The sequence below is a fragment of the Spinacia oleracea genome, chromosome 2, assembly GCF_020520425.1.
Source record: "Spinacia oleracea cultivar Varoflay chromosome 2, BTI_SOV_V1, whole genome shotgun sequence".
Classification (NCBI taxonomy): Eukaryota; Viridiplantae; Streptophyta; class Magnoliopsida; order Caryophyllales; family Amaranthaceae; genus Spinacia; species Spinacia oleracea.
Window position 1 is genome coordinate 1,051,236 of NC_079488.1, and position 17,942 is coordinate 1,069,177.

A 17,942-nucleotide genomic window follows, 5' to 3' on the forward strand; every position below is an offset into this window, starting at 1 on the left:
GTGAGAAATGGACGAATGGGCAAGGGCGAAAGCAGGCACAGCAGTCGCGTGTGGGCAGCAAGCGAGCTGCGCCACAACGCGCACTGCCTCGCGCGCAGCGAGCGCAAGCTCGCGTGCCACGAGTGCTACGCCCAACGTCGATGCCTCGCGCAGCGAGCGATGGCTCGCAGGATCGAGCGCTGGCAAGCGCGCGCAGCAAGCGCTGGCGAGCGCGCGCAGCGAGCAATGGCCCGCACAAAGCGAGCGCTGGCTCGCATGAAGCGAGCACAGCGAGCGTTGGCTCGCGTGCATCGAATGCTGGCGCGCGCAGCGAGCACCAGCTCGCGTGAGGCCTTGCGAGGGAAAGCAGCAGCAGCGATGCGACGCAGCGCATGGGATGCGCGCACATGGCCAGCGATGGCTGTGTGCGTGTGGCCCATGGGCGTACGTTGCGTGGGGTTGTTGCGTTGCGATTAGATCGTTTTGAAATTTTAATTTGAAATTTTCAGTTTACGTAATTTTAATTAATTTTAAAATTAATAATTTAAATTATTTTCTTGGATTTTAATTTTGAATATTGTAATTATAATAAAATTTATTTATTCTAATTATTTTACTAAAATTAAAATCATGAATTAATTTAAATACGACTGAAATTAAATTAAACTTTTTGGATTCAATTATAAATTTATATGAGCTTTAAATTTTAATTAAATTTGTATGTTTCCGGTTAGACTAGAAATACATTTTTATGTTTAAAATTAGTAAAGCATATGAATTTATTGGTTTATGTAATCCCCCATAATTTTATACATTTTATTAATATATTTTAACGTATTGTTAATTATATTTAAATATAATTTACGATTTTTAGAAATAAATATGTAATTAACGAATATTTATTTTATACTTTTAAATATTTCAACGGTTTATGAAATTAAAATAATTTTAGAATTTGATGTTGAAAAGAATTTGAATTACGAAAACACGATTGAAATTAGAAAACAATCTTAAGCGGTGTTGAATTCAAATACCAAACTTAATTCTAATCCTAGCCCAAATTAGCAAAGCCCAAAATAAGTTAAACCCACATCCCTTACCCATATTCCAAATTTATGTAAAACTCTCAATCCCCTCCTCTCCTTCACGTGAAAAAGAAAAAAAAAAACAAGAAACCTCAAAAACCCTCATTCTCTCATTCAGCAACCACGTGAACCCACCCCTGCTTCACGTTGCTGCAGCTGTCCACGCCGCCTCCACCGCCGGCGTTTTCCCTCCCCGTCGCCGCCGGTAACTCTCTCCCCCTCCTCTTCTCTTTAGTTTTTTCTTTTCTTTCTTGTTTTTTCGCTCCTCCTCACCTTGTTTTCTTGGCCGTTGAACCAGCACCACCGCGCGCCGCACCACTTGCACCGCCACTGCGGCCCTGCCTAGCCGACCTCCCTCCTTTCTCCTCCACACACGCACTCTCTTATGTGCTTCTTGCGCGAACACGCAACAACCAAGTGCGCCCACCGCAGACACCACCTCCAGCCGCGTCGCCCGTTCTCCGCGACCACCTCCCTTGCTGTCGCGCCGTGCACCACCGCCCAGCCTCTCCTCTCCTCTTTAGTTTGGTTGATTTTCTTAAACCCTAAGTTATTTAAATGTTTTAATTAAGTTTATTAATTTAATTTATGTTCCTTGAATTGAATTAAATTTATGATTTTTATGATTAAGTTATGAAATTTCAGATTATATGTTGTTGAAATTAATTTAATTATTTTCAGATTATATGTTGTTGAAATTAATTTAATTATTTTCAGATTTATTAACTACGTTTAAGTTAGGGTTTTAATGAAGTTTTATTAATTCAATTCATGTTTATTGAATGAAATTATAAGTTTTTATGATTAAATTAGATTTTCAGATTATACATTATGCTTAATTGATAATTTAATTTTCAGATTACATAGTTGAATTGAAATAAGGAATTTAATTAGTAAAGCATGGATTTTTAAGGTTTTAATGTTCTAAAATCATAATATAATGATTATACATTATTAAAGCTATTATTTTTATGATTCTAAGAATGTTAATTATGTTTTGGAGTAGTTTGAAATTAGTTATATTGCTGAAAATTTAAAGTACGATGTTTGCAAAGAGTTTTCGACGAATCTCAATCACTAATTCAATAATTATGATGCTAGGAAATCAAAGGTTTAAGTTTTGATATTGGGGAATGTTCTAAATATGTTTAGGATGCATTTAGAATGCTTTGTTATGGTTGCCAATGATTAGGAATTGATTTGGGTACGTTTCTTGATTATTTTAGGCGGAGAATTCTTTGTGGGTGACTTTTGAATTCGTTAAAGTGGCCTATCAGTTTGTTTACACAAGGTACGTACATACCTGTGTGCTTGGAATGAGTGTGATTTGTTGAAACCATATTGAAATGATTCATGAACTTCGTTATGTCGAAATGATTAAGGAACTTGGTTATGTTGAAATTGTTGATGAACTAGGTTATGTTGAAAGTGCATGTTTAATATTGTTGGATGGACATGTTAAGCATATATATTTCGTTATGAGAATTATAGCATGTTGGTATGGATGATTGATGCGAACATGTTGGTTGGGAACATTAGATTATTATTTATATATATTGATTCAGATTGATTGTTTATTGTTCCCTTTTAGCTTTTCACTACTTTATAAGGGCCGAGGACCTTGTTTAGTAAGTTGAAACCTTATACCCATATAGAGGGGTTGATCAGTATTAAAGGGAGGGTTGAATTAATTGGAATAAGTCTTGTGTGACATCTCTGTGATCACTTGCTTAATTCAAAGATAAAAGAAGTTGTGTTTACTTGTTGAATATAATATTTATGTTTGATGAGTCATAACCAAGTATTAAAAGTTAAGTCATGTAAAGTGAACATGAGTAGCAATAGCTTTAGACTGTGCACGTCTAAAGTGTCGGACAATCAGGAGTTGGGGTCATGGGTCGCCTATGGCTTTTTCTGGGGCCGGATTGATCACCGGTTCTATTTTATTCAAAAGTCCCTCGATATCGCAGGTCATTGGGGTTTACGGAGTCGCGCCCGTACCTCGTCTTCCTTAGTGAAGAAGAAGAAGTTTCTAGTAGACAACTCAGTCCATTGACTATTTCAATTAAAATAATGTTAATGATACAAAGGTCTAGTTCAATCAAATATAGTCTTCAAGTCAGTATATCTTGATTTTCCTTGCTTATGTTTTATTTAGTACCATGTTAGGATTGTTCGTTTAATAGAATCATGTTAGGATTATTAGTGATTTAGTATGTAGTACTCAGCTTTGCTGATTACGTGCTTTTGCTTGTGCATGTTGATCATGGCTATGCCTTATTGATCCTGTGATGACCCAATCTTTGGTGAGCAGTCTCTAAGGATCAATAAGCATTGTCCATCTGCAGGTTTGAAGATGTTGCATCATTGGGATCGGGAATAGAGAGCTTGTATTTAGTTTTGATTTGCTAAGTTAACTTGGGTTTGTTAATTGGGACTTTAAACTTGTCGTACTATTTATATTTCCTTATTTTCGTCGGATGATTCTTGGGGACTAAATCTGTAATAGATTATTTATAAACCTAAAGTTAGTTTTATGTTTTCCGCTGCAAAATTCTGAATAAGCCGTTACGTTTTCACACGGGCGATAATGCCTTGATAATTCTCTACGTTTTATGTTAAAAGATTATTTTAGAAAAGAGAGAATTGTCGGGGTGTTACAAAGTGGTATCTAGAAGCTAAGGTTTTATTTTAATAAATTTTTAGGCGCCTATTTAAAATAAATTTCTTAAAAATCGAGATTCTATGTATTATAGTGTTCAAAAATTGGTACTTTTTTTTGGGGGGCCGATTTCCTTTTATCCTGTTTGAAAGTATATAATATTTCTTATTTAAGTTCGAAATCAAATTATTATTAAAGTTAAAGTGATACTTTCGACATTTATATTTTTCTTATTATTTATTATTCAAAAAAAAAAAAAACAAAAAAAAAAAATAAAAAAATGAGTACGTTTTTTTTAAAAAGAAGTTCAATTTTTTTTTAGTTGTTTCAAGAGTTAGAATTCGTTATTAGAAAATATAAATCTTTTTCGAATTAATAACTTTATTTTCTAATTTATTCGCTACGCATTTCCTTAATTTATTTTACTTTATTTATTTTATATTTTTATTTATGTTATTATTCTATGTTATAATTTTATTATATTAGCGTCCTTTTACCTTGTTATTTAAATTATTCCAATGCTTTAGCTTATGAGAGATGGGTATTATAAGAAGGGCATATAAGATAGAATTATATGTGCATTAGTAGCTAGTCAACGCTAGCATTAGAAATTGATTGTTATGTACGTGCGTGTGCTAATTGTTTAAGTGTTACATTTACATGTGCATAAAGAATTGTTTGATTCCACCAAACTTATTGATCATTGAACCTTGTTTATGTTTTGGCTGGAAAATCGTTAGTGAGACCTTGAATTGTTTATTTCAGGAATAAAATGTTTCTTTCCAAGTATACCAACATAGGATCCTTCGAGAAACTTGATATAGAAACCCCTGATATTTACGTGAAGAAAATTGTGTTTGGATGTGAATATTATGCTAAAGTTCAAGGGCAACCTATCTTAATGAGAAAGGATGTCATAGCAGCCACTATCATTAATTGCTTACCTAACAAATTTCCATACCTAGAACTCAAGGAAAAGTTTAAAGACATGCATTCTGATAATGGAACTCCAAACTTGGTTAAGTATGGAACTTGGGATGGTAGATGGAAATATGATTCAGAAATTCTGACCACCATTATTGAAGCAGCAGAAAGTGGGTTTAGAGACGGTAAAATCGTAGGGAGTCATGTTGGGGATTCAGTTACAGAAGAACCTATGGGAATAAGTGTAAATAATGACCTAGAGGAAAATGATGTAGATGTGGAGAATGAGAATGTAGGTATTGAGGCAGAGAATCCTAACCCAGCGGCTCATGAGCCAACCATTGAGATCTCTAGTGATTCGGATGCAGAGCTCGAAAGTGAACAGGAGATGGCAAGTGAGCCTAATCAAGATAAAGACATGGGTGAAGATGCAAACCCTGAGGAAGACCCTGAAGAAGAGTTCGATGATCTTGAGATCTAAATTTCACTCCGCAAGTTTCAAGGGCAATGGATAGGCAAGAGGCCACAAATATTTTGAAGTCATAAATAGTTAATTAGCTCTTTTATGTTTTAAAGAATAAGTAGCAAAGCTACAACTGTTTAAGGTTTAAGTTTATTGAAGTTTGAAATATTCTTTATTATTTTCAAGGATGTAATAAACCTCTATGGAGTTAGCAATAAAAGTTAAAGTTTTCAAGGAATTGTTCTTTATTCTATTTTGAGGATTCCATAATACCCCAACCTCTAGGTAGTACGTCGTGGATTAATCTTCCTATTGGTTGCATACTCAGTGTGAATTGTGGATCAATTCAATTGCCACAAAAATATTAAATGATTTGAGTACATAAAGGAAGTGAGGGCCAATCTAGACCCTCATGACCAATATGATTCAAAATGTTATGCCTTATGTGTAGTGTGTAAATGTCTTTCGTGAATTATTGAGGATGATTATTTTCCAATGATTATTGCATCTTGTAGACGATCGTTGCACCTTCGTAAACGATTGTCGTGCCTCCGTAAATGATGTGTATTAACGTGAACATTGTTGGTTGAGGCGATCTTTATGGTCAATTCAAGTATTAAATTGTATGGGATAACGTATAAGTGATGTTTCAAACCTAAAGTAGAATATACTAATTGCAGGTCGCGTTCTAGAATGGCCAACAACAATGATCTAGCTGCTGCGATTCGCCTCTTGGCGGAAAAGCTAACCCAGGAGAGAACTGAGCGCCCCGATTCTGCAGGGGAAATGTTTGAAAGACTTTCTAAGGTTAAGCCACCGTATTTCAAGGGACAAGCAGACCCTACCTTCCTGGAAAACTGGATTAGGGAGTTTGAGAAACTATTTGAGGCTGTGAGTTGCCCTGGGAGTATGAGAGTAAGTCAAGCTGTCCTATATCTAAAAGATGAAGCCGATTTATGGTGGAAAGAAAATGGAAATAGACTAAGTGCTGTTGAGGGATTCAATTGGGATTCATTTATTGTTGCCTTGAGGGGGAAGTTTTATCCTCCTTTTATGAGAAAGCAGAAAGCGCAGGAGTTTATCAACCTTAGGATGGGGAATATGACTATTGCTGAATACTATAGCAAGTTTATAGCTTTATCGAGGTTTGCACCTGAGGTGGTAGCTACTGAGGAGCTAAAGGCTCAAAGGTTTGAGCAAGGGCTGACGGATGAAATTCAACTGGGATTAGGTGGAGAAACTTTTACTTCCTTAGACATAGTGTATGGGAGAGCTGCTCATATTTATGGTCTGCAGTCTAGAAGGGAAAAGAAAACTGTGGTAATTGGGGAAAAGAGGAAAGATTTTAATGCTGGGGGTAACCAAGAAAACTTTAAAAAGAATAGAAACGGAAATGGGAATGGAAATGGAAATTTCCAAGGAGGAAACAATCAGGGGCACCACAACAACTCGAACCCGTCTGAGAGAGTGCATCATTGCAAGATGTGCAGTAACAATCACCCTGGTAAGAACTGCAAAGGAGAATTAGTGACCTGCAACTATTGTCAAAAAAGGGGACATAGGGAGTATGAGTGCTTCACTAAACACAGAAAGGAACAAAATAGTAATGGAGGTGGAAACCAAGTGAGGTTTAACCAGTCTGGAGGTCAAAATTCAAAGCCTGGAGGGGCACAAAACAATCAAGAGAACTATAATAAGCCTGCAAACGATAACAACAACCCGAATAAGGCTCCAGGAAAGTTGTACATGATGAATCAGAATGAAAATGAACGATCTGCCGATATAGATTCTGGTACTTTTCTATTAACTCTGCGCAAGTTAAGCATTATTTAATTCGTGGCGACTTGTCCTTTTGTTTCGTTGTCTGTTGTGAAAAGTCTAAAGTTAGTAGTTTTAGTGAAATAGGAATTTTGAGAATAGAATTCGTCGAAAGAGAATTTTGGTTAGCTATTCCCTAAGGTGAGTTACGAGGGCGTAACTCGTTTTCTTTAAGGGGGTAGAATGCGATAGAAATTCGCGTTTTTTACTTATTTTATGATATTTTTATGAATTTTATGCTTATTTTTAGCAACCTTTACAAGTTGATGCAAAGCAAATAGATTCTCCGCAAAAGAAAAGGTGTTCATGAGTAACACAAACAGCTTTGAGTTGGCAAAAGAGTGCACATAGGTGGCACAAGTACTTCTACAGTGAGAATAAGTCGAAAACTTTTGAAAAATGTGTGAATTTTCGAGTCAAGTTTCGGGACGAAACTTCTTTTAAGAGGGGTAGATTGTAATCCCCCATAATTTTATACATTTTATTAATATATTTTAACGTATTGTTAATTATATTTAAATATAATTTACGATTTTTAGAAATAAATATGTAATTAACGAATATTTATTTTATACTTTTAAATATTTCAACGGTTTATGAAATTAAAATAATTTTAGAATTTGATGTTGAAAAGAATTTGAATTACGAAAACACGATTGAAATTAGAAAACAATCTTAAGCGGTGTTGAATTCAAATACCAAACTTAATTCTAATCCTAGCCCAAATTAGCAAAGCCCAAAATAAGTTAAACCCACATCCCTTACCCATATTCCAAATTTATGTAAAACTCTCAATCCCCTCCTCTCCTTCACGTGAAAAAGAAAAAAAAAACAAGAAACCTCAAAAACCCTCATTCTCTCATTCAGCAACCACGTGAACCCACCCCTGCTTCACGTTGCTGCAGCTGTCCACGCCGCCTCCACCGCCGGCGTTTTCCCTCCCCGTCGCCGCCGGTAACTCTCTCCCCCTCCTCTTCTCTTTAGTTTTTTCTTTTCTTTCTTGTTTTTTCGCTCCTCCTCACCTTGTTTTCTTGGCCGTTGAACCAGCACCACCGCGCGCCGCACCACTTGCACCGCCACTGCGGCCCTGCCTAGCCGACCTCCCTCCTTTCTCCTCCACACACGCACTCTCTTATGTGCTTCTTGCGCGAACACGCAACAACCAAGTGCGCCCACCGCAGTCACCACCTCCAGCCGCGTCGCCCGTTCTCCGCGACCACCTCCCTTGCTGCCGCGCCGTGCACCACCGCCCAGCCTCTCCTCTCCTCTTTAGTTTGGTTGATTTTCTTAAACCCTAAGTTATTTAAATGTTTTAATTAAGTTTATTAATTTAATTTATGTTCCTTGAATTGAATTAAATTTATGATTTTTATGATTAAGTTATGAAATTTCAGATTATATGTTGTTGAAATTAATTTAATTATTTTCAGATTATATGTTGTTGAAATTAATTTAATTATTTTCAGATTTATTAACTACGTTTAAGTTAGGGTTTTAATGAAGTTTTATTAATTCAATTCATGTTTATTGAATGAAATTATAAGTTTTTATGATTAAATTAGATTTTCAGATTATACATTATGCTTAATTGATAATTTAATTTTCAGATTACATAGTTGAATTGAAATAAGGAATTTAATTAGTAAAGCATGGATTTTTAAGGTTTTAATGTTCTAAAATCATAATATAATGATTATACATTATTAAAGCTATTATTTTTATGATTCTAAGAATGTTAATTATGTTTTGGAGTAGTTTGAAATTAGTTATATTGCTGAAAATTTAAAGTACGATGTTTGCAAAGAGTTTTCGACGAATCTCAATCACTAATTCAATAATTATGATGCTAGGAAATCAAAGGTTTAAGTTTTGATATTGGGGAATGTTCTAAATATGTTTAGGATGCATTTAGAATGCTTTGTTATGGTTGCCAATGATTAGGAATTGATTTGGGTACGTTTCTTGATTATTTTAGGCGGAGAATTCTTTGTGGGTGACTTTTGAATTCGTTAAAGTGGCCTATCAGTTTGTTTACACAAGGTACGTACATACCTGTGTGCTTGGAATGAGTGTGATTTGTTGAAACCATATTGAAATGATTCATGAACTTCGTTATGTCGAAATGATTAAGGAACTTGGTTATGTTGAAATTGTTGATGAACTAGGTTATGTTGAAAGTGCATGTTTAATATTGTTGGATGGACATGTTAAGCATATATATTTCGTTATGAGAATTATAGCATGTTGGTATGGATGATTGATGCGAACATGTTGGTTGGGAACATTAGATTATTATTTATATATATTGATTCAGATTGATTGTTTATTGTTCCCTTTTAGCTTTTCACTACTTTATAAGGGCCGAGGACCTTGTTTAGTAAGTTGAAACCTTATACCCATATAGAGGGGTTGATCAGTATTAAAGGGAGGGTTGAATTAATTGGAATAAGTCTTGTGTGACATCTCTGTGATCACTTGCTTAATTCAAAGATAAAAGAAGTTGTGTTTACTTGTTGAATATAATATTTATGTTTGATGAGTCATAACCAAGTATTAAAAGTTAAGTCATGTAAAGTGAACATGAGTAGCAATAGCTTTAGACTGTGCACGTCTAAAGTGTCGGACAATCAGGAGTTGGGGTAATGGGTCGCCTATGGCTTTTTCTGGGGCCGGATTGATCACCGGTTCTATTTTATTCAAAAGTCCCTCGATATCGCAGGTCATTGGGGTTTACGGAGTCGCGCCCGTACCTCGTCTTCCTTAGTGAAGAAGAAGAAGTTTCTAGTAGACAACTCAGTCCATTGACTATTTCAATTAAAATAATGTTAATGATACAAAGGTCTAGTTCAATCAAATATAGTCTTCAAGTCAGTATATCTTGATTTTCCTTGCTTATGTTTTATTTAGTACCATGTTAGGATTGTTCGTTTAATAGAATCATGTTAGGATTATTAGTGATTTAGTATGTAGTACTCAGCTTTGCTGATTACGTGCTTTTGCTTGTGCATGTTGATCATGGCTATGCCTTATTGATCCTGTGATGACCCAATCTTTGGTGAGCAGTCTCTAAGGATCAATAAGCATTGTCCATCTGCAGGTTTGAAGATGTTGCATCATTGGGATCGGGAATAGAGAGCTTGTATTTAGTTTTGATTTGCTAAGTTAACTTGGGTTTGTTAATTGGGACTTTAAACTTGTCGTACTATTTATATTTCCTTATTTTCGTCGGATGATTCTTGGGGACTAAATCTGTAATAGATTATTTATAAACCTAAAGTTAGTTTTATGTTTTCCGCTGCAAAATTCTGAATAAGCCGTTACGTTTTCACACGGGCGATAATGCCTTGATAATTCTCTACGTTTTATGTTAAAAGATTATTTTAGAAAAGAGAGAATTGTCGGGGTGTTACAGTTTAAGTGGGAGCCCTTTTTAGTCATATACTCTTGATTAGGTCTACAAATCCTTAAGGTTAAAACAACTTGATTAGAATTAATAAGGACTGAATAATTGGTAGATTATTGGTGCCCTTGATTAATTGCTGCAAATGTTTACGTGATGCATAATGTGTTTTACTAACCAGCTATGTGGGCCATTCATGATAATGAATGGGTGAATGGTATATATTGTATATGTACTGTTTTGCAGGTTATGAAGTGACTAGTATGGCCCAAATAGGATAGAAAATATGGTCTGCGTACCATTAATTTGAATGTAATTGGTCTAAAGTACCAAAGTTGTTTTTCAATTCAAATATGGTCTGCGTACCATTAAATAGTTGTAATTAGTTTTAATTATAGCTTATCGTATTTGAAGAAAATGGTGCCTCCCACGGAGATTTTCAAGACGGACTTTGAAGTTAAAGCTTCAAGATGAAGTCGGGCCATACTAGATCACATTTATCTTATGCATGTTTTAAGTTATTTATTGCTTTTAAATATGTCTTAAAATGCATGAGATCAAAAGCTTGATTATGTTGCATGATTAAGGATTTTAGTTCACTTAAAATCTAACCAACATAGTAAGAGCCTTAAGTTCCAAACTTAAAAATTGAGTTAAAAGGTGTCATGCCAAAATATACACTTGCTTGGATATCCTTTACATCAATCTAGTAATAGTTTTCGCTCAGCGAGGTGTTACTTATTGGTCCTAAAGGGGCAAGGTACACAAATAATTGTGAGTACATGTTAGTTTTGGTGAAACTCAACGATATAAGTAAGGAGTCCTTTTATGTCGTGGCAAAATCGATAGGTTTACCTAATAAGTTCTTAGACGTACCTATCAACCAAGAATAGTTTCTAGACTATTAGCAAAAGGCTTTTGCTTACCTAAGATGTTTTAGGATTAAGTCGACAAACTGTGCTTAGTTCTTCAATGATTTTAGGATCTTGGAATCATTTTATTCACACCTGCCGGAACACATAACTTGAATAAAATGCTTAATGAACATTGAATTATGCATGTATGCTAGAATTTAAGTTTATTAAGAGAAACTGTGAATGGTTATTTATTTGTTTATTCTTTTCAATTGTAGTTTTAAATATGGCAAACAACAATTCATTCAACATTCGATCAATTCTCGAAAAGGAGAAGTTGAACGGGAAAAACTTCCTTGACTGGCAAAGGAACTTGCAAATAGTTCTTATGCAGGAAGAAAAGGAGTATGTCCTAGAAGAGGCGATGCCCGAAGCCGCAGGCGACGGGGTCACTCAGGCAGCCCTCAATCGTTGGATTGATGCCAACAAGGATGTGAAATGTCTAATCCTCGCCACCATGAGTGCAGATCTGCAGAAAACGTTCATCAACTCAGATGCTTTCACAATCATCAGTGAGTTGAAGAACATGTTCCAAGATCTGGCTCGAGTCGAAAGATTCGAGACTCATAGGAAAATTCTTGAGACCAAGCTTAAGAAAGGCGAGCCCGTAAGTCCACATGTTCTCAAAATGATTGGACTCATTGAGAATATGAGTCGGCTGGATCAGCAATTTTCTCAGGAAATGGCTATAGACACCATCCTCCATTCTCTTCATAGCGGGTATGATCAGTTCAAACTGAACTACAGTATGAATAGTCTGGACAAAACGCTCACTGAGCTTCACGGTATGCTGAAGACCGCTGAAAAGACGCTCAAAAGTGATAAGCAGGATGTGCTTATGGTGCGTGGGGGCAAATTCAAGAAATCTGGAAAGAAGAGGAATGCTAAGAAAGGTGGCAACAAGGCCAGCCCAACTAAGCAAACTGGCGCCAAATCTGTAAAGAGGAAGGTCAGTCAACCCACTTCTGAATCCGAATGCTTCTACTGCAAGAAGAAGGAGCATTGGAAGAGAGATTGCTTGAAGCTAAAGGAAGATCAGAAGAACGGAACAGTCGTTCCATCTTCAGGTATTTTCGTTATAGACTGTATACTTGCTAATTCAACTTCTTGGGTATTAGATACAGGTTGTGGCTCACACTTATGTTCCAATCCACAGGGACTAAGAAGAAGTAAAAAGTTAAGCAAGGGTGAAGTCGACCTACGAGTGAGAAATGGAGCACGGATTGCTGCATTAGCTGTAGGAACTTACTATTTGTCGTTGCCCTCCGGGCTAGTTTTGGAACTGGAAGAATGTTTCCATGTTCCAAGTCTTACTAAAAACATCATATCAGTTTCTTGCTTAGATGCTAAGGGATTTTCCTTTTTAATAAAAGACAATAGTTGTTCGTTTTATTTTAAAGAGATGTTTTATGGATCTGCTAGATTAGTCAATGGACTTTATTTATTAGATCACGACAAACAAGTATATAACATAAATACCAAAAAGGCCAAAAAGGATGATTCAGATCTCACCTATCTGTGGCATTGTCGATTAGGCCATATAAACTTGAAACGCTTAGAAAGACTTCAAAAGGAAGGAATTCTAGAACCATTTGACTTAGAGGATTATGGTAAATGCGAATCATGTTTACTTGGCAAAATGACAAAGCAACCTTTCTCTAAAGTTGGAGAAAGAGCAAATGAACTATTGGGTTTAATCCATACAGATGTATGTGGACCAATGAGTACAAATGCTAGAGGTGGTTTCAGCTACTTTATCACTTTCACTGATGACTTCAGTATATATGGTTATGTCTACCTAATGAAGCATAAGTCTGAATCCTTTGAGAAATTCAAGGAATTTCAGAGTGAAGTAGAGAATCAATTAGGCAAGAAGATTAAGGCACTGCGGTCTGATAGAGGCGGTGAATATCTGAGCTATGAATTTGATGACCATCTGAAAGAATGTGGAATTCTATCAGAATTGACTCCTCCTGGAACACCACAATGGAACGGTGTGTCGGAACGGAGGAACAGAACCTTGCTAGACATGGTCAGGTCAATGATGGGTCAGGCCAAACTTCCATTAGAATTTTGGGGACATGCACTAAATACAGCTGCACTCACTATAAATAGAGCTCCGTCTAAAGCTGTCGAAAAGACTCCATACGAATTATGGTTTGGAAAGCCTCCAAATGTGTCTTTTCTGAAGATTTGGGGATGTGAAGTATACGTCAAACGATTAATTTCAGACAAACTTCATCCAAAATCTGACAAATGTATCCTTGTGGGCTATCCAAAGGAAACAAAGGGGTATATTACTTCTACAATACATCTGAGAACAAGGTGTTTGTTGCTCGAGATGGTGTCTTTTTGGAGAAAGATCACATTTCCAAAATGACAAGTGGGAGAAAAGTAGACCTCGAAGAAATTCGAGTCGAACAACAAACTCTAGAGAATGCTCAAGATGACATTCAGGATGAAACTCAGAGATCTTTAGAAGAATCTGGTGAGAATCATGGTCAATCTAGAAATGTTACCCCGCGTAGATCGCAAAGATATAGATCTCAACCGGAAAGGTACTTAGGTATTTTGACGAACGAGAGCTATGACGTTCAATTACTTGAAAGTGATGAACCTGCGACTTACAAACAAGCTATGACGAGCCCTAGCTCCAAGCAATGGCAAGAAGCCATGCAATCTGAATTAGACTCCATGTCTGAAAACCAAGTATGGGATTTGGTCGATTTGCCAGATGGCTACCAAGCCATTGGAAGCAAATGGGTTTTCAAACTGAAAAAGGACAAAGATGGGAAACTTGAAGTTTTCAAAGCTAGATTGGTTGCAAAAGGTTACAGGCAAGTCCACGGTGTGGATTACGATGAAACCTTTTCACCAGTTGCAATGCTAAAGTCTATTCGGATAATGTTAGCAATTGATGCATATTACGATTACGAAATATGGCAGATGGATGTCAAAACTGCTTTCTTAAACGGCGTTTTAACAGAAACTGTGTTTATGACACAGCCTGAAGGTTTTGAGGATCCAAAGAATGCTAAAATGGTATGCAAGCTAAAGAAGTCAATCTACGGATTGAAGCAGGCATCCAGGAGCTGGAATATACGTTTTGATGAAGCAGTCAGTGACTTTGGTTTCATCAAGAACGCAGACGAATCTTGTGTATACAAGAAGGTCAGTGGGAGCAAAATTGCTTTCCTAGTATTATATGTCGACGACATATTACTTATCGGAAATGACATTCCTATGTTGAACTCTGTCAAGATTTGGCTTAGGAAATGTTTTTCGATGAAAGATCTAGGAGAAGCACAGTACATATTGGGCATCAAGATTTACAGAGATAGATCTAAAAGGATGATTGGACTTAGTCAAAGCACTTATATCAATAAGGTGCTTGATAGGTTCAAGATGGCGGACTCCAAGCGAGGCTACCTACCCATGTCTCATGGAATGACTCTAAGCAAGAATTAGTGCCCAAAAACACTTGATGAGCGTAGACGAATGAATGGGATTCCATATGCATCATTGATTGGTTCAATAATGTATGCAATGATATATACACGCCCGGATGTTGCGTACGCACTCAGTGCTACGAGCAGATACCAGTCAGACCCAGGAGAGGCGCATTGGACTGCTGCCAAGAATATTATGAAGTACCTGAAAAGGCACAAAGATGACTTCCTGGTCTATGGTGGAGATGATGAATTAATTGTTAAAGGCTATACGGACGCAAGTTTCCAAACCGGCAAAGATGATTTCAGATCACAGTCTGGGTTTGTCTTCTGCCTCAACGGAGGAGCAGTAAGCTGGAAAAGTGCTAAGCAAAGCACCATTGCGGATTCTACAACTGAAGCGGAGTACATTGCTGCACATGAAGCAGCAAAGGAAGCTATATGGCTAAGGAAGTTCATAGGTGAACTTGGTGTAGTCCCCTCCATTAAAGGACCAATAGCCCTGTATTGTGATAATAACGGAGCTATTGCGCAGGCAAAGGAGCCTAGACACCACCAGAGAGTCAAGCATGTACTTCGTAGATTTCACCTTCTACGAGAGTTCGTTGAAAGAAAAGAAGTCGAGATAAACAAGATTGGAACTGATGACAACATATCAGATCCATTGACTAAACCTCTGCCGCAGGCGAAGCACAACTCGCACACTGCAGCTATGGGAATCAAGCATATTGGAGAATGGCTTTGATGACCCTGTTTAATGTTTTAAAGTTTTAGAGTTTAAATCTTTGTAAAACATTATTGGTTAATCATTCACAATAAATGAAAAGAATTCATTTTTCCATTTAATTTGTGGTTTATTAAATGATGAGTCCCTTCAATTTGACGATATATTCAAGATAGACTGTCAGGACCAGTCCTGTGACTAAGAAATGTCTATCAAGTGAACTTGAATGTCAAAGGTTGAAAATGGTCCCTAGTCGGAGTTTTCTATAAAATTGGACGCATAGAAAACGTTAGACGACTAGAATGTAAGATGACTAGTAGTTCTGTTTCTTGAACTATGTGGACATGGCAATGTCATAATCATCTGCATAGATACTTACTTTGGGAAGACTAGTATCGGACAAGACCTATGAAACTTTACTGTAAGAGATGAAAATCTGTCATAATTAAATTTCATTAAAATTATTAGACACTAAATCCTCAATACCTGAGTGATTTGAGATTACTTGTTTGAGAACTGGTTGCTTTGACGTTGACCAACCGTCGCACCGTAAAAGGAGGCTATAAAGGCAACGCTCAGGTAATCACCTATCAAACGAAGTCTAATCTCAAGATCGCAAGATTGGGATTGTCCTCCCATAAATCGGGATGAGATGCTTAAAAGTTGTACAAGGCCACTCGGAGAGCTAGAAACTGTGAAATGCATGGTCGTGCTCGGATGAATCATAGGCTATGATTATCTGTTTATTTTATCAGTTGAACTCTGAAACCGAGAAACACCTCTGGACATAATAAGGATGACAACTCTTACCTTATGTTCAAGAGCAAGCATCGAGCGACAAAGGAATTAGGAAATGCACACTTGTCCCTAAGGACAAGTGGGAGACTGAAGGAAATAATGCCCTTGGTCCAAGTATGCATTCAATGTTAAGTCTAATAAATGCGGTTCAGTATTAATTAACAATTTAATAATTCAGTGAGATCAAGTGAGCTGAATGCCTAGCTAGAGGCCGCTTCAGTTCAAGTGGAATTAATGATATTAATCCACAGCTTACTCTTGACTGAACCCGTAGGGTCTCACAAATAGTACGTAAACGGATCAAGTATTTAATGGCATTAAATACTCCATCTATGGATATTCGGAATCGACGGATCTTGGTTTCAGTGGGAGCTGAGATCGTCACAGGCAAGAAATGAATACTCCGGAAACGATGATATTGCCGGAAACGGAAATATGGATCGTATCGGAAATATAAATATTATCCAAGTCGTAGATGTTGCCGGAAACGGAAACATGGTACGTATCGGAAAATATTATCGGAAATGGAAATATTGCCGGAATCGGAAATATTGCCGGAAACGGAAATATTGTCAGAATCGGAAATATTATCGGAATCGGAAAATAATTCCGGAAACGGAAATATTAAATATTTGTTCGAAACGGAAATTGATTCCGGAATCGGAAATATTGAATATTGTTCGTATCGGAAATGAATTCCGGAATCGGGAAATTAATCGGAAGCGTATCGTACGAATTAGCATCGGACGAGGCATGCTAGACGAAGGCCCAGCACGAAGCCGGGCCATCGCCCAGCAAGCCAGCGCGCCACAAACGCACCAGCCAAGGCTGCGCCAGGCCCACCGCAAGGCAGGCCCTGCGCGCGCCAAGGCTGCGGCAGCGTGTGGGCTTGCGGCAGTGGGCTGCGAGCTCGCGGGCTGCGCGCGCGCGCGCATGGCGCCCCTCGTGGGCTGCTGTGCGTGCGTGTCTGTTTGTGTGCTACTCGAATCCTAAAGCTACCGGGATTTGTCATATGATTAAATCTAATCCTAAAAGATTTAGTTTATTTAATTAGAGTCCTAGTAGGATTATAATTAAATAAATTAGTATCCTAATAGGATTCCAAATCCTTTTCCATAACTCTATAAATAGGTGCCTAGGGTCACATATTTACATCGAGTATTCAAGTATTCAAAGTGAGTTTTTGAGAACAAAATTCAATTACACAATTGCCTATAAAGTGCCGAAAATAATAGTACCTTAAGGGCGATTCTAGTTGGTCAATCTTAAGGCGGATTCGGACGTGCTGTGGACTATCTATGGAGGGACGACACTTGGAGTCCTAAAGACTTGTTCTTGTTCGGTTCGGGCGCAGCTAGGGAAGGCACGCAACAAAGAGTATGCATCTAAACTATGCTAAATGATTATGTGTAAATAATATGTTTTCCTGGCTTTATGGTTTTTCCGCATGATTTATGAATTGTCATATGTATCATAACCTAACAAAAATATCGTATGAAATTTAAATCAAATAAAGTATACTATATGCTCACGGCCTTCTAACGTTGGTCGTCTGCTTTACTCACGACCTTGCCAAGCGACACGTCAGTACCTGTAGACAAGACAATACCTTGTCACCTGCCTTCTAACGTCGGTCGTCTGATGTACTCATGACCTAGCCAAGCGACACGTCAATACCCTTAGACAAGATAATACTTGGCGACACGACATGATCAAACGACAAGTG

The 17,942-nt window shown here is 37.3% G+C and overlaps 2 long non-coding RNA genes across 2 annotated transcripts; both read left to right on the forward strand.

Moving 5' to 3' along the window:
- The first annotated feature begins 799 nt into the window (after positions 1-799).
- Positions 800-3,534, forward strand: LOC130466732 (uncharacterized). The gene is made up of 4 exons (XR_008926880.1): positions 800-1,269; positions 1,363-1,592; positions 2,291-2,355; positions 3,379-3,534. It is a non-coding gene; the product is annotated as an uncharacterized lncRNA (long non-coding RNA).
- Positions 3,535-7,431: 3,897 nt separating this feature from the next.
- Positions 7,432-10,167, forward strand: LOC130466733 (uncharacterized). The gene is made up of 4 exons (XR_008926881.1): positions 7,432-7,885; positions 7,979-8,208; positions 8,907-8,971; positions 9,995-10,167. It is a non-coding gene; the product is annotated as an uncharacterized lncRNA (long non-coding RNA).
- Positions 10,168-17,942: the final 7,775 nt, after the last annotated feature.